Genomic DNA, 17,622 nt, shown 5'->3' with positions numbered 1-17,622 from the left:
AGGACCTAGCGATGGATGTTTTGAATGGTAGACCAGAACAAGTCTTGCGTTCAAGCTTCTTTCACTTCCAGGCTCGCGCTTGTCGTCCCAGATGCCATCTTTTGCGTCGTCTTCTACATGCGTCAATATCTTGACTATCTCCGTATGCGAATTACAAGAGCATGTTATGTTGTAATTGTTACAGGGGATCTACGGTGCGTTTTTATTTTTTTTTTATTACGCGAACACCAGGCTTGTTATCGGCAGTGGTGCGAAATGTGCTGGTTGTCCACAGTTTGAACTTAAAACGCTGGCGAGAACGCAAAATTATAGTTTCATAACTTGACTACCTCCGCATGCGAATTGCATGAGCGTGTTACGTTGTAATCGTTACAGGTGATCTACGGCCGCAGACGCCTGATGCGCGATGACCATGGTCCACCACATGCAAAGTGCAAGGTCAGACTGTTGAGTTTGTACAAGGAAATACTGAAACTCACTTTGTTTTCTTTGTGTTTTAGAGAAAAGATGTCCTCAATGAGGCCTCAACTGACTCATCTGACACAGAGCAGCTGACACCACAGCAGAATGTAAGAAATGCACTTTTATTATCATTTAACAACTGTGAGCCACTCTACAGGAGTGAGCAGAAGTACAGACAGCAAACACAATGTTTAGAAAAAAAATAAAAACAATGCACTTCCACATGTTCGGCTCAAATAATTGCACAGCTTCAAACAACTTCACAGGATTAAAAAAAAATATGGCATTGGTTACAAAGGCATCAAGTAAGATATTTGATACATTGGCAGGCTTTAGGTATGCATCTATGCTGATAACATGATACCGCAGGAAAAGGAATTTGTGCAATGCACTGGCTTTTGAGCATGATTTTAGACCACCGAGCAGTTAGTTCCCCTCACAGTGTGGCATTTGTAGAGGAAGAAGTTTTCCTAAAAGAGCTCAGTGTTGAAGAGGTCTAACGCAGATTGATGTCTGGAACACACATGTATGGTACACAAAAATGTATGTAACAATTCCCACCAGAATTTCCTCAGCAAACATGCTATTTGCTAGTGAAGCATGAAACGTGTATGGAGAAGCTTGTTAAGCATCCCATGCTGAATTATTTTAATCCAAGGTTGTTGCTGTTCAATGTATCATTACAGGTCTCATCTGACTCAGAGGATCCCATAGCAAGCCTCCCCTCAACCAGCAAACACAATGTTAGTGTGCATTCTCTCTGATGCTTTGCACCATGTTGCAAAAATAGACTCACAACAATTGCACTTCTTTGTTAACAGGTTGTTTGTATTGAACATGACTCGTGCAGCCTGCCTTCCAACCATGAAGAGAGTGTAAGTATGCGTCATCTGAAGATTCCTTTGTGGCTAAGTTGTCATCTAATGCACTTTATTTCACAGGTCCCCTGCAATGCTCAAGATGACTCCTGCCAGCAGTGAACCAGATGTAAGCATGCATGCAAACATAAGAGGTACACAATATGCTGTAAGCCCGGAGCCTATTTTGCCACTCTTGTGCTTGTCTGCAAGTAGTTTGCCTCTTGCAGCCTGTTTTCCAGTTATAAATCTGTTCTCAATTCACTTGAAATTGCAACAACAGACTTACTACTTGGCATGTCTTAAGAAAAGAATGCATGTCAATTAAACTTGTTCTGCAACAGTAAACTGCATAACAAGTAGCATGCTGTCTAAGCTTGCAAATGCCTTTTTCAGACACAATGCTTGCCGTTCCACCTTCTCGCAACTCTCTCCGAAAGCTGATGCTGCCTCATCTCACCCGGACGATAGCTTTGAAGCAATGCTCGTGCAAACTTCACTTTTCCAACAACTAAGCCAACCTACAGTGGCTTGATTTGAACAGCGCAGCAGCAGAAAAATGCTTTATATTTTTGCTATTTTTTGCAATAGGTGGCTGTTGGAAACAGCAGTATGCCACGAGAGGAAAGAGAAAAGGTAACTTGCAGGTAAATGTATTCTTGAAACAAGTTACAAGTTTGTTTATTATTGCAGGTGGAGATGAAAGAGAACTCCACACAGTGGGAATGGGTGGAACCAGACCACACATATGCTTACACAGAACACGGTGCAAGCATCCCTCTTACCATGAGAAGCATTCTCTTTCAATACTGAACACCACAAGATGTGCATTTCTATACTGGTCTCCATGTTGATGCTTTCAACAAACTTGTTCTATTGTTGAGGGCCAATGGCACAAAAGCAACGGGAGTCTTGAGCTTAAAACAACAGCTGTTGCTCACACTTATGCAGGCTCAGACTTGGACTCCTTTGTGGACAGCTTGCAAGAAGGTTCAACATTTCTGTCTGAACAGTGTCAACAATATTCTCAAGTATGTTGTCCAACTTGGCTAAAGTAATGGAAGACGTAGTGGTTTGGCTGCCTCGGTCAGTAGTGCATGACAGTATGCCAGATAGCTTTGCCAAGAATGGCTACGACCGCACAACGTGCATATTTGACTGCACGGAGGCATGGCTACAAAGGCCAAGAAAATTAATGGCTAGGGCGCAGAGCTACAGTGCATATAAAGGAGCAAATACTATAAAGTTTTTGACCGTCATTAGGGTGCAGAGCTACAGTGCATATAAAGGAGCAAATACCATAAAGTTTTTGACCGTCATTGCTCCCAATGGCCTCATCATGTTTGTATCAGATGTATTTGGCAGTAGAGCCTCCGATAAGTACATTGTTCGGAAGTGACGTGTGGAGGACTATTTACTGCCAGGTGATGAAATTATGGCAGATCGCGGATTCAAGCTCGAGCCACATCTCGAAGCACAAGGAATCCGCATGAATGTGCCGGCCTTCACCAAAGGTATGTAGACTATGTTTTCTATATTTCACCTCTGGTTTTCTAATAACTCTCATAGTTGTTTTTTATCTTTGTTTGCAGGAAAGAGTCAACTTTCCGAACAAGAAGTGACTAAAACCAGGCGAATTGCCTCACTGCGCATCCACGTAGAACGTGCGATTAATCGGATAAAGACATACCGAATTTTTAAGCAACCTTTAGCTATCAAATCAAGGAAGCACATTAACATGATGGTTTTTGTATGTGCTGGGCTATGCAACTTGAAGGGCCCTCTGATAAAGACAAAAATAAAGATTGAACTGTGATCCCTACATTGTTAGGCTTTGACACATTTATTGCAAATCATGCACATGAAGTAGAAAATGCACTAAAAAAAGACATGACCAACATTGCACAGTACAATAAACTGCTGAGAATCGCAGAGATCACTTTGCAATGAGGAAGTTTCTACTGTGTGTGTTTCTTAAAAGAAAGGCAGCTTATCAACTTGGTTATATCCACTGTGCCAGAGCAGTCTTGTCAATTAGCCCGGACCTGTTTTACCTGGGTTAACCCATATGTCCTTCACACTGATGTCTCTGGCAGGTGGTACTTCGGAGGTGACATGGCCAGGCTCTACGTGGTCGTCGTGGTGTGCGACATTACGAGACCGCAACATGTACAGAGTAGCAGGAGCTCGGGCACTCATTTGTGGTGGGAGGGTGGGAATCAGCTTCACAGATCCTTGGATCTCGTAAGACATGTTACCCATAGGCCACACTGGTACATCTGTACGGCTTGGTTAAAGTGGGGCTTTACATTTGTGCCAAATGGTCTTTCAAATAATGGGATTGTTTACTTTTTATAAGTATATGAGATATAATACAGGCATAAAATAGCAGAGTAATGGTTAAGTGAGTATCAAATTGTATGTTCATAATCGAGGAGCTGCAAATGGGAGCCATTAACGCGTTCCCGTCATACCCTTAAAGGAGGAATTAGTGGCTCTTGAATTTTCACAGTTAATAGTGCTTATGCTGTGCACATATTTCTACGACCAGACTAATGGTATATAGTCAAAGCTGCCTTGAAATGACTGCTCTGCTGCCTGCTTTCACAGCTTAGGCACTATTATGCTCTGAAAAAAGCTTTCAAGGGTATCAACGTGGGTCTCCATGAACCCGTTATCTTTCTGAATTGGAATCAAAACTCCACCTTGATCCACATGCAAGTACAAGTAGCAAACAGTACTTCCCACCAGGTTTAGGTGCAGCTGCGCTTGAACCTGGTAGAAGTATTTATGTGATGTCTTCAGTCTACCTGCTGCATCTAAACAAAAATCTGTTTTGCTTTGCCCTTCCTTAATTATTTCACTTGGATGCGTGTTCCGCAAGCTGTACAGGCATTTCACTTCCAAAAGTGCCGTGGGGTGGCAATCGCAGTACAACGAACCATCTGGACTGCAGCAAGATAGGGATAGTCCGGATGTATCATAAGGCCACAATCCTTGAGCCTGCCATTTGTATGCTTTGCCTTGAAACCAGCCAGAGCACGCTCTTTTGCAACGGGCTCACAGTTAATGCCATACCGCATGGCAGGGCTGGTTATGCTGTCAGCATTAAGTATTCTTTTTAATAGAGCAGTACAGTTTAAGCGCTTCGAGCGACAAACATCTTTAAATACTGAAGCAGTTATTCTTCCCTTTCGACGCAAAAACCACGCAGCGCAGTGTCTTTGCTGTCTTGTGGCAGCTTCAATTTTTTCTGCTGTGGTCACCGCAATACTAATCCTTTTAGCCACTTGCTAAATTTCGACTGGAGTTCCAAACTGGAGGCTGCAGAGCGGTCTTTCAAAAGTAATTTCAAAGTCTCCCAGAGGCTGTTTCAGCTCCACGTTGTTCAGTGGCTCTTCACTGTTCTTTGACGGCTGGCAGGCAACCTGAAAACAATGTCTTCGTTAGTCTAGTGATAATTTTTATTAATAAGTGCAAAGCATCTAAGTGAAAGGCTGATTTTGACAGTTAAAGCAGCAATCAAAGGGTCATAGCATTATTTGTCGGTTTGCAGACTGAGAGAAAGCTGCATTATTTTACTGTAAATAAGGAGTACCAAGCCTGCCAAACTGCATTCAGCAGTGGGCTTGAGATCATTACTAAAATTGTTGCGTATTACGTCGCCGTTAGTGTTTTCAGACTATAGATTCTCCCGCATGCGCCTCTTCTCGTAACTGCGTCACTGTTTTCTTCGTGTCGCTTGCCCACAGTGCCGTGCATTGACTATTTTGGTACAAACTTGAAGAAAAATGACAATTTACATATGCAGTTCATACTGCCGCGAAACCTTCAAAACTGTATATATTTTTTTAACAGCCGCCGGCATGCGGCCTTATCACTCTGATTCTGGCACGCGCATCAATTCTGTATCCCGTGTTTGTTCATACTCGTTGTCGCGATATGACGCGTTATCATTTTCTTTGTCGCGAACGATGCGCCGAGATCTGTCTAGAAGATTCCGATCACTTGCGTATGTTTCTACAATGTTCCAGGTTGTGCTAGTAGTAGTTTGCGACGCTATCTAGATTGTTCTGAGCAGCCTTTAAATTGAGCGTTGACGAGTGCGACAGGCATTCTTTGCTCGACGATCGACGAGCTCGTTTGTTGCTATCGCCGCCACCGAGTTGCTTAGTTCTTTTGCGGGCGCACGTCAGCCCAATAAAGAGTTAATTTCAGTACCATCATGCCTGTGTCTTCTTTTGGTGTGTACGGCCTTGTCGCCACTGCGTGACAGTATCGACGGAAACAGGAAGGCCAGGTACAAGCGCTCGTGCTTGCGGTGCATATTTCCATCGTCTAGATTAGTTCACTGCCGCCGTTTTCCTTCAGTTACTTGCAAAATGTGCTCCTGTGCGCAGCGGCATCTTGCATGTGTGGAAGACTGCTGCACACTGCGCGAAATGACTGGCTCCAAGTGTGTGTTCGTGATCTCAATAACTGTGATCACCATAAGAAATTTCACTGAGCTATGAAGTCCTCACCCTCCATCCGCACTCTAACTACTATCATGTGGGGTTCTCCTTAGTCTCCTTACCACCTGCCAGACTCCTACCACACGCACACGCACATGCACACGTACACGCACACACGCGCGTGCCATTGAAAGAAACGAATACTCAGGGAGGCCAAGGAAAGCGTAGGTGATTACTTTCTTATTTTTATGGTGGTTTGTGGGGTTTAACGTCCCAGAGCAACTCAGGCTATGATTGACGCCGTAGTGGAGGAGGACTCCGGAAATTTCGACCACCTGGGGTTCTTTAACGTGCACTGACATCGCACAGCACACGGGCGCTTTGCTTTTCGCCTCCATCGAAAAGCGGCCGCCGAGGCCGGGATTCGATCACGCGTAGTAGTCGAGCGCCGTAACCACTGCGCCACCCCAGCGGGGTTCTTATTTTTGTTTTATGCTATTGGCCTGAATTAGTACCGACATATAACATTATATTAGGGAGAAATATGTTTAAATCAAACTAGAGGCCGGCAGCGCGATGGTGCAATAGTTATGGCGCTCGACTGCTGTGCCCAAGAATGCTGGATCGAATCCCGGCAGCGGCGGCCGCTTCTCGATGGAGGACAAAGCAAGGCGTCCGTGTTCTGTGTGATGACAGTGCACGTTCAGGAACCCCAGGTGGTCGAAATTTCCGGAGACCTCCGTTACGGCACCTTTCACAACCTGAGTCGCTTCGGGACGTTAAACTTCATAAACCAAACCAAACCAAACCAAACCAAATAGGAAAACAAAGCGCCGCTGGTGAGAACCGAACCCACGACCTCCGAATATCACGTCCGGTGCTCTTGAGAACCGAGCCATAGCGACGGCAGTCCAAACTTCCACTTTTTTGGAACCCTTAGTACCGAAGAAATTAGCAAGCTATTAGACGACGCTTATGCTCTCGCGCCGTAAAGCGTTCGTAGCTAAGCTATGTACGGAGTCGTCCACTTTTAAAGTGAACACGCGAGCACGCGGCCGTTCTTTTCAAAGCGCCATTGCTTCCGACCCGGCAGTGCAAAGAAGCTAATTGGCAGGCCATACAAAGCACCTCTTCCTGGTTTCTCAATATTGACTTAGCTTTGATGTGCAATCGCACTGGACTTAACGATGCTTTAAATGGAGGCATCACCTCTTCGCGTGTTCAGCCTAAGCGTACGCGGCCGTGTACGCTACGGTCAGACCCTGGCACAAGGAGGGCTCGAAATGTGGCAAATTATTTGCAGTTGTCCAGTATAATACTTTGGTCATCTGATGAGAAGAGAGGAGTCGCTGGAGAAAGATTTGATATTGGGAAAGGTTGAGGGTCACCGGAGAAGGAGTAGGCAGCGAACGCGATGGTTAGATGGCATTTTCGAGGCGCTGCAGATGGAGTTATGTGATGTTAGGAAGATAGTGAGAGACCGGAAAGCGTGGCGTGATATGGTACATAGGTTCACGAAGAGTCGGACACGACTGAACTGAACTGTCCAGTATAAACAACGTGTCGTCCAGCGGGGATTGTGACTGTTCTTTCACAGCCCCCTTTAGGTACGAGTGTCGAGCTTGAAGGGATTCGAGATCTGCTCGAGTCATATGTCGAGACCTGACAGCGGGCGCCGAAGGAGACGCAGGTGAGTGCCAACCGGCGCCGAGATGGAACTTGCTCTTGTGAACTAGTTTTTGCCGCGAGCTGAAGCGTAAAATATACGGCTGCTTGAAGATAGTCTAGTACATGCGGCTGTAAAAGTGTCTCCCACGCGCACTGCTAAACAGGTACAGACGCAGGTGCCAGCGTTATAAATCAGTGCTCACCAGACACTAGTTGCTCCTTTCAAATCGGCTGTGGTTCCTCATGAATTACATCTCATAAGATGATACTCGGAAGGACTGAAGAAATCTCTCGCTTCGCAACTGTCACCCTTGGCGTTTTGACGACTCGAAAGTCAGGATGTACAACAAGGAGCTACATTTTGTGAGCGGGCGATTTGTAGGAAGCCTGCATAAATCAAGTATCGTTAAGTTGATGCGGCTTCCTTCACCAAAAATATATTGATCTTTTTGTTATTATAGCCCCACTCATTCATAAAAGGTCTTGAGATAAAGGTAAAAGACACGATCCAGAGCAGTTAATTCTGGCTACCAGAAAGAAACAGAGCTGCCTCGTGAACGGGCATTGAATAGGGTGCCTCGGTGCCAGCGCCGCCCTTGGATGGACGGCGTTTCCTTGAATGGCGGGAGTATATCAGCACGTGCCTATGACGTTGACATTTCTGAAACAGAGCCGCAACACGCTCTAAATTATGCTTATGCGCAGACGTGGTACTGAAGCGACGCAGGTATTAGCGGAAATTGGGAAAAAGTGGCTTTCTCGTATCCCTTGCGCGCGCTTCATTGTGCAGGCCAGTGCGCCTCTGTAGCATGTGGGACGCTGGTATAAGCAGTTTACTTGAAAGGTTGCCATGCACACGCATGGGACAGCCGACTGCTGCCTACCGGTGCTGCGCCGTAGACACGCCTGGGACACCCAACGCTGCCGCCAGTGTTGCGCCTATAGAGTTGCGCTTTTAGCTCTGGTCATCCGTTTCGTGATCGAGAGCTACGTGCTCCCATGGCGGTAGCAATGAATCGTAGTCAGCGTCGATGAGATCAACGAAACGCATCTTTATACAATATTTACAGGGAATTATTTACAGCAGAAGATCGCCACAGGGGCCGAAGGCTACTAGCCATACACAACTGTAGTCGCACAGCGGCGGCTGGGGAGATTGACGCGTCCCTCTCCAGCGGCACTGCACTCGACGAACGCCGTGAATGTCTCGGTCTCCAGCGGCAGTGCTCCCACCTACATAGGCTGGGAAACCGTTGGCACTCCGATTGTCCAATCCGGAGGCAACACTTGACAGCGGCCCGAGAAGTCCGATCAGCGAGCGTGCTGATTGCCCGCTTCAAATCTGCCGCGGAGCGCCGGCGTTTTGCCGCTAGGGGACCGGCGCCATGCTCTCTGGAACTTCGCGGCGTGTTTCAACATGAAGCTCGCCTATGCTTATTTGCAATGCGACGTTGTATTACGGAGCAACACTGGGGCATGCAAAGGGAGCGTCAGCAGGAGATGCTTGACGTCCGCCTGAGTGGAATCCGGGTGCCTTGCCAAGACACAACACCGCTGCCAAGGAAAGCACACTTTTGTCTCCCGAGCAGTATTTTTATTGCTGATTTGGATTAAAAAAAAAGGCAGACGGTTTGACTTTCACAACCAACGCAGTATCATGCGAAGGCATCTAAATCTTCATTGTCCACACCACAGGCACTGAAAGATTTTCTGACCTCATTTTGTGAGTGGGCTACCCAGATTTCTGGGGTTGGCAGTTATCTGAGTATAGGCCAAGTTGTTTGTGAACGTTGGTCAACTGAATGTACAGATGGGCAAAGCGGCTCAATTTAGTGAGCGGCTATGAACGGCTCAGCTCACTGAAGTGAGCCGGCTCATTTGAACGGCTAGAGCGAGCTGTGGTCTATTAGAGAGGGAGAAAGACGGCTCTGTCTCGCTCTCTATCGTTCGCTGATCCGCGCCCGTTCGGCCTCCCCCCCCCCCCCCCCCCCCCCCCCCCCCGAGACTCTACGAAAGTATGGAAATATGTGTGTCTCGATTCTATCTCCCTTCATAGGGACTACAAAATCCCTGTAAACACCGACATCAGTTTTTTAGATGCGATTCTTTCTCTTTAAGTGCACTATAGTTACTGAAGGTGCACCCATTCCCAAGACAGGATTTCGCCCATTTCTTACCCTATCGTTTGAAAATTATCTGACTAACATTGATCATCATGCACCACACTGAGAATTATCCCTAATAGATACTTGGGGCCATCTATCTCTAACAATAGCCCAAAATCTCATGTGGAGTGACTGTTAATAAATATAAATAGAGATGATTATAGTGACATAGACAGATATGAATATAGTGAATTGAGATTATAGAGAACACAGATTAACTGATTCGAGGTCCCTCTTATATTCCCGGAGGCAATGAATTCAGGAAGAGCCCGAAGTATAATCTAAATGCATTGTTTTTTTTTTAATGCAGTGTGCGCTTTGTAGTTCGAGTCCGCGTTAGTCCTTTTTGTCTTTTCTAAATTGCTCTTTTTGGCACCCACCGCCCCCCCCCCCCTTTTTTTTTTGTTTCAGCCTGTTCAACTTTGCGGCAGTTTTTCTCAATGCCCTCCGCGCTCAGCCCTCCGGCATCCCCCGTTGCTTCCTTTCCACCTGGCAACAGGTTTCTGCCCCGGTCCCTTAACTCACGTGTTTCAACCTCCCTGTTTTCGCCGCCACATACAGAAGCCGACCGTATGTCATTCATTCATTCATTCATTCATTCATTCATTCATTCATTCATTCATTCATTCATTCATTCATTCATTCATTCATTCATTCATTCATTCATTCATTTTGTGTCTAAGCCACATCGTTCGCCATTCATGCGGTGAGATGTGGTTTTAATTTTCTAGGCATCTGTTTCCCGTTTAGAGCGCACGACTCGCTGCAGTCGGTGGTGTTTGTTCGTGACCGAACCGCATTTTTTTCTGCTGGGCTGGCTGCGGAAGAGGCTATGCATTCGAAATTCACTTTGTTGTAATGCAGCTTGAGAAAACGACGCACAGCAAGCATGGAAAGCAAAACAAAAGAAGTACAAAACCAGCGGCGACCATCCGAAGCATACACGCAGCATTGCGACTGCCAGGTCATCGGCGCGGAGCATCGACACGGCGGCGAAGCAGCCGACCGCGCTCCGACCGACGGTAGCCGACGGCGTGCGGAAGATCGTGTAAGCCCCTCTATTGAGGGGCTTTAATCTCGTGCAGACGGTAGAATTCTTTCTTTTCTTTACATGCCGGCTCGATCGACCCATGCCTGCTCACTGGACTTGCTTTCTCGTACTGCTAACAGATGGCGCTGAAGTCGCAGAAAGCAGAAGAGCCAACTCTGGCAGAACGGCTCCTTACGGCTCACTAAACGACGGCTCACCAAAATTTGGGGATTGGCCAAGTCCATTAGTGAAACCATCTTTTACCTTTAACGCGCCTTAAGATGGCGATGTGACTGCGATGAATTCGAATCCATTGCAGTTGCTGTGACGCGAGCGAATGACTCGAATTTACGACCTTCTTGGAACTCGAATCCAAGACATTCTTCGGAACTCGAAACCACAACCTTTTTTGGGACTGAAACCCTTAAAGGGACAGTGACAGGATCGGTCGATGTATTGCCGTTTTGTACTTCCATGAATAATATAGACCTTTTTAGTTTCGATGCTTGGGTGCAGCCATCTTAGTTTGATGGTGGCGCCCCGTATGAGCCCAACTCCGAACGTCCGCTCCGGCTCCTCTTGACGCCATCTTGGGCTCTGCTGTGCGTGTTAAAAGTGCTGTTTCGCGGTGCTTGTGAAAGCTGTCCGACACCTTGGTGCTATTTGTGCTTTGTTTGAGCGTGCCAGCAAACCGTATACCATCCGTTTGACTTGGCGGCAGCTGTTGGAAACAGCACTAGCGGCCAGGGTGACTGCGAAGGACTGCGTTCCACTTCCGCAGTGAGGATGTACGGGTTATATCTTTCAGGATACATGTATTTTCAATTATATTTTATAATCGCAATGGTAACTGCACGCACAATCACACAGCGAATGAACCGTACGGGCAGCTACCGAACGCGGAATGAAGATTTATTTATTTATTTATTTAGAACATACTGCAGGCCTACAGTAGGCCCAAGCAGGAGGGGCGAATACATAATATATGCAGAAAGAACAGGATTAGCAAAATTGAAAAATGTTAAAATACAAGTTGTAATACAAAATACAACAATAAATACAAGGCTCAGATGCAAAATACAAAAAGTAAACGCAGAAATAAATGGCTCTCAAATTAAATGCTGTGAAGAAAACATTGAGTCAAAAGAATCAGCTCTGGTTAAAAGATCTGGCGGACACCTGTTCCACTCCTCAATGGTGCGGGGAAAAAATGAGTATTTAAAGGCGTTAATTCTAGCACTGTAAGGGGTTAAAGATTGTGCATGATGATAGGTTTAAGGAAGGGGTCTGCATTCATAGACAGTTTATGGCTTTTTAGTAAGAAAAGTAGTTTCAGTCTTTGAATTTTCCGGCGCAGCTGTAATGTTTCAATACCGTGAGTTCTCATGAGGGTCGTTGGTGAGTCAGTTACACGATACTTTGAAAAAATAAAACAGACGGCTTTGCGTTGAATCATTTCATGGGCCTCGATGTTACGTTTAGTGTAGGGATCCCAGACGGTGCACGCATATTCTAGTGATGGCCTTATTATTGAGAAGTAGGTTAATTTCTTAAGTTCAGGTGGGGCAAGTTTTAGTTTATGTCTAAGAAAGCAGAGTTTACGAAAGGCTGAGGAGCATACGTTTGATACATGTTTATTCCAGCTAAGGTTTTTCGTTATTGTAACTCCTAGATACTTGTACTCGCTGACTTCGGTCAGAAGGTGAGATGAAATATTGTAAGGAAATGAGAAGGAAGCCTTTTTGTTAGTTATCTTCATGTACACTGTTTTCTCTAAATTTAGCTTCATGTCCCATTTATTACACCATGTATGTATGTTCTGAAGATTGGAGTTTAGTAAAACTTGATCATCTTGGCAAGTAATTTGGTGAAATAAAACGCAGTCATCTGCAAATAATCTAATTTGAACAGGGGTAGTTATAACGTTAGTAATGTCATTGATATATATCAAAAAGAGGAGAGGTCCGAGGACGTTTCCCTGTGGGACGCCTGAAGTGACCGGCAGGTGGTTTGAATAGCAATCATCAATACAAACAAATTGTGTGCGGTGAGAAAGGTATGAGGAAATCCAACGAATTATGAAATTAGGAAGACCAATAAGTTCAAGTTTGTAAATTAGTTTGGCATGAGAAATAACATCAAAGGCTTTGATGAAGTCTAAAAAAATAACATCCATTTGACCAGCGCTATTTAGTACACTTGCAAAAGTATGAATGACAGAAGTTAGCTGAGTGACAGTGGAAAAGCCTTTTCGAAACCCGTGCTGATGGGGGGTAAGCTCCTTGTTATCGTTTAGAAATGTAGTTATGTAGTTAGCTATGATATGCTCAGCAAGTTTGCAACATGTGGAAGTTATTGATATGGGACGATAATTAGCAATCAAGGCAGGATCACCCTTTTTCAGCACGGGCACAATCCGCGCTTTCCTCCAGTCGGAAGGAATGTTTCCTGTTTCAAATGATTTGCGGAAAATAACAACCAGGAACTCTGTGATGGCTTCTGCATAACGGCGCAAAAAATATTTGGTATCCCGTCAGGTCCAGCGGACGCTTTAGTTTTGAGGTTGAGTAGCATGGAGAATACGCCAGATGAAGAAACAATGTCGGGGGTCGAGTTGGGAGACATGGTACTGGTTTGAACAAATAAACCATGATGGGAAAACACTCTGAAAATACTTATTGAATTCCTCAGAGATTTGTGATTTATCAGCAAGCTGCACACCTTGACATGAAATGCGCGTAATTGTTTTTTTCTTTTTCGATAAAAATTTCCAGAACTTATGTGGTGAGTCACGAAGGAAATTTGGCAGGCTATACTGAAAGTAATTTTGTTTAGCCTGCCGCGAAGCGCTAGTGAAGTTAGCCTGATGTATTTTAACTATGTTTCGACAGGCACCCCCACGCTTCAGTCGTTTGATTTTTCTTCTCGAATGTATTATTTCTCGCTTGATCCAAGAAGTTTTTTTACACGTTTTCTTTGTTCTATTAGGAATGTAGTTATCAATGCAGTACGTACAGATTTCTTTAAATTTATTCCGGAGTTCATCAACATTAGCTCCTCGAAACATGTCAAGGCGTAAGCTGAAGTAATCTAACACACTTTCATCATTAGCTCTGGAGAAGTTTTTCACGGAAATAATTTTTGCTGGTTCACTATCGACATTTTGTTGAATGGGACAAGTAAAAACCACCATGCAGTGATCAGATAACCCAGTTTCAACTGATACAGTAAAACGTTCTGTTTCTTGGCTGAGAAAGACGAGGTCGAGAATAGATGCAGCTTCACCGTGTATGCGCGTTGGGTGCTTAACTCCCTGTTGCAAATTATGCATCAGCATAATATCACACATGTATGAAGCATTTATGTCAGTGTTTGTACTAGGGAAGGGACTATTCCAGTCAATATTTGGGAGATTAAAATCACCGACAAGGTATATTTTATCACGGCGAAATTTAGACATGTGATCGGCCAGAGCACATAAATATTGAAGTGGTGAATCAGGAGGTCTGTATACAGCAAAAAGCACAAACGATCTACCCCCGTACGATAGTTTTAAAGTCACACTTTCATGGTTAGCTATTTGCTGCAACGTGTGTGCCTCTGTGTTTTGATTCACCAGGACCGCAACTCCCCCTCCACGTGTTGCTCTATCACGGCGAAAAACTTGATAAGAGCGGGGGAAAACAGTTTCATCATCAATATCATCTCGCAGCCAAGTCTCGGTTATAACTACGGCGTGTGGATTGTGAATCAACAAGATAGACTCCAAAGCCTCCGATTTATTTACAACACTACGTGCATTAATATTAAGTAAGCGAAAGTCCTTAACACGAGGTTGTGAAAGTCAATCTTTGCTTTGATAACTGTTTTTATCACCGAGTTGAACTCTGCTGTTATCGCTATCATCCCAGGCGTAAAGCCTTTTTTCCGATTCGCAGCTTCTCATTTATCAAGGTTACTTTTTTCCCTTCATCCCTTTCTGTTTTTGCGCTGTCCCACAGTAATTTACGCTTCCTAAGTGTGTTTCGTGAATAATCGTTCTGTATTGAAATATTACTGCATTTTAGTTTATTGCAGTTTTTAAAGAGTTCTTGCTTTTCGTTATAGTCCTGGAAGAACACAATTACAGGGCGGTTTGTTGCCTTTTTGCCCAGCCTGTGTATTCTGCCCACAGAACTGCAAGATACTTTAAGCTTTTCTGCAAAAACTTCAGTTAGAACCTTCCCTATTGCAAAAACCAGAGCCACTGGGAGCCAGCGCCCCAGCGCCATACCTGATTATGGTCCCAGTATGACGCTGGACACTGGGCGCACTGGGACGGGGCATATTGGGACGCTCCGCGCTGGCGGCACTGTTCGCCCGGAGAAAAAAAAGGCGTGGGATAAAAATTAAAAAGTAAAAAGTAGCGAAACAAGTTAGGTACATAAAAAAACCTAAAAAAAAAAAGAAAACAAAAACCTCGAACTAAGTCCCTAGGTACATACCAATCACTAGCTCAGCATAGTTAACCACTCGGCCACGCCGAGAACTGGATTTTCAATCAACATTTTTGCATTTTATGTCATGACCCGCATTTATAAGGTTGGGACTTCATGTTTTGGCAGTCTACAGGTCATTGCTACCGCTCTAACAATTGCAACTTCTTGATCTTGCTGTCTGCTCCCACGACTTGCAACTAATGTTCTGGGTGCCTATGCGCGCTATTTTGTGCACTGGAATCATTTTAACATGTGGAGTTTGGCATCGCTGGCAAATTTACCAACGCCGGCTCTTGGGTGGTGCTCTGCTACCGTGGGCGTAATTTTCGCTGAACACGGAGCTTTAGTAGAAGACTTCAAGGAAAAACGTGCGACCAAGCTTCAATACCGGCAAGCGCCGCAGCGATGACCCTAATTGCCTGTAACTAAAACTTATTTGTATGTAAACATTGCGGGAAGCGTTGCGATGACCGAGGGCTCGGCTGCTTGATACGCAGAGTAAAAAGGAGCGCAAAAGCTTGAGAAACACGCCAAATATTATGTATTACAAGCGCTGTATGTTGTTGCTTTTTCTCTCATGGACCCATCGCTCGGTAAACTACTCTCTTCCTCGTTTTAGTTTTTCTTTCTGCTGTTGATACTGGGCCGTGGTGCAGGCTACGCTCGCCTGCGATTGAGCCCGCATTGAACATTTTGGCAGTAATCATTGTGTTAGAGTGCCCTCAAGATCAGCTGTGAAGTATAGTTATGCATGGTAGCCCAGATTATTCAATTCCAGCTTTAGTAGTGCGTTAATCGTCAGTCTGTCATGAGATCGAGGCGCGGCGATCGTTGTCGCTCTCGAAACGCTCGAAACGACCTATCGAAACATGGAAACTCTAGAAAAAAGATACTGCCTTTGTTTTCATAACAAATGCGCAACGACTTCGCAGCAAAAAGCGCTTGCTTGAACCATATTTTTCATATGCCCCCCGATGGTCGATTGAAAGTACGCTGTTGTCCTGTTGGCCCCTGAGGGATGCTACTCCGGCTGACGCCGCAGGCCGCACCAGCTATACTGGGGCACTGGAACCAGTGCGGCCCCAGCGCACATACAGCGCTTCTCCCAGTGCATCGCGGATGCCAGCGACACACCCAGTGTCAAAAGGCTAATCCCAGCGTTTTTCTCCCATCGCACCAGTGCAGCCAGTGTCTTCCCGTTACTGCTCCAGTAAATATCGCACACCTCCAGCGTGCCCAGCAGATCCAGTGCAAAACCAGCGCGAAAATCTTACTGGTTTCGCACTGGAGACGCTGGTTTTTGCAATAGGGTTCTTTTTAAAGTCAGCCTCAGATTCCCCGGGTTCCTCTTTTACTTCAAAAACAATAAGGTTTGAGCGGCGGCTCCTGTCTTCTAAATCAATTATTTTCTCCTGGAGTTCATATATTGTTTGCTCTAGAGTGTCAATCCTGTTTGTCTGCTTCTCCAAGGCTGTAAACCTTAGTCTCATATCATTCATGAGTTTTTCCATGTTGCTTTGTTGCAGTCACTTCAGTGGCTAGAGTAATTCTTTCAGCATTTCATTAGTATCCGGACCGGGATTAGTTTCAACGTCTCCACATAGGAGCAGTTTGCACATACAAAAAGCATTGTAGGCAATTTCAACGCACTGCTGTGGGCACGGCAGGACCAGAAGACAGCGGCAATCACTTTTAACAGAACAGTAATCGGTACTAACCTGCACAAGGCAGAAGAGAAGCTTGTGAGACCACATGCCTACGCTGGTTCCGCCGCGCCCACTGAAGACAAATTCCTGTTGACGTTCTTTTAAAGGCGATTCGGACAAGGTCACGTGGTGGCTAGGTGGCGTTCCAGGCTTGATGTCACGCGGGAATGGACAATCAAAAAGAAGAGGCTCCAAATGTGACGGTGCAGCCAGAAAACACGTGTCGATTGCTGATGCATTTACTGCAGTCGTTGATGCGGCAGAACTGGACAAAAAAACCTGCACAAGGCAGAAGAGAAGTTTGTGAGACCACATGCCTACGCTGGTTCCGCCGCGCCCCAACGAAAGATGGATACTACGAAAGATGGTTTCCAGTTATCGCCGCATTAATTTAACATGAAGTGCGACCTATTTCGACAATGTATACTTTCAAGTTAAACCGCGGTTCAAGACCAGCACATAAAAGAAGTAGTGTCTAAAGTACAATACGTCGACGTTTTTATAAAGCCTTGGTGTTCGTCCTGCGGCGCAACAACATCGTATACCCCCGTCCCGTACCAGCATCGTCTGCATGACGTATTGTTGAGCAAAACGTCGAAAAACGTGCGCTCTCAGCTGCAACACGAAAGAAGACAAATTCGCAGCACACACAGCAGCGCTTACGAAAGCGGCACCGCCCGCTGGCGCGGCGGACTACGGCACTCTCGTCGAGCGCTACTCCCTAGCTCGTCGCTAGGCCTATATAGACTGTTTCGCATCGAAGGCACATCCGACGATGCTTTGTAATTGCTGAGCGCTAGAA

At 45.5% G+C, this 17,622-nt stretch overlaps 2 pseudogenes; one reads left to right on the top strand and one right to left on the bottom strand.

Moving 5' to 3' along the window:
- The first annotated feature begins 406 nt into the window (after positions 1-406).
- On the top strand, positions 407-3,567 carry LOC146180815 (uncharacterized; annotated as a pseudogene).
- A 356-nt stretch (positions 3,568-3,923) lies between these two features.
- Positions 3,924-17,622, bottom strand: part of LOC146180814 (uncharacterized) — a 126,718-nt pseudogene continuing 113,019 nt past the window's right edge.

This window comes from Amblyomma maculatum, chromosome 8, assembly GCF_055883805.1.
Source record: "Amblyomma maculatum isolate TAMU_Amacu chromosome 8, ASM5588380v1, whole genome shotgun sequence".
Classification (NCBI taxonomy): domain Eukaryota; kingdom Metazoa; phylum Arthropoda; class Arachnida; order Ixodida; family Ixodidae; genus Amblyomma; species Amblyomma maculatum.
Note: the sequence above shows the minus strand (reverse complement) of the source record. Positions and strands in the feature narration are given on the sequence as shown.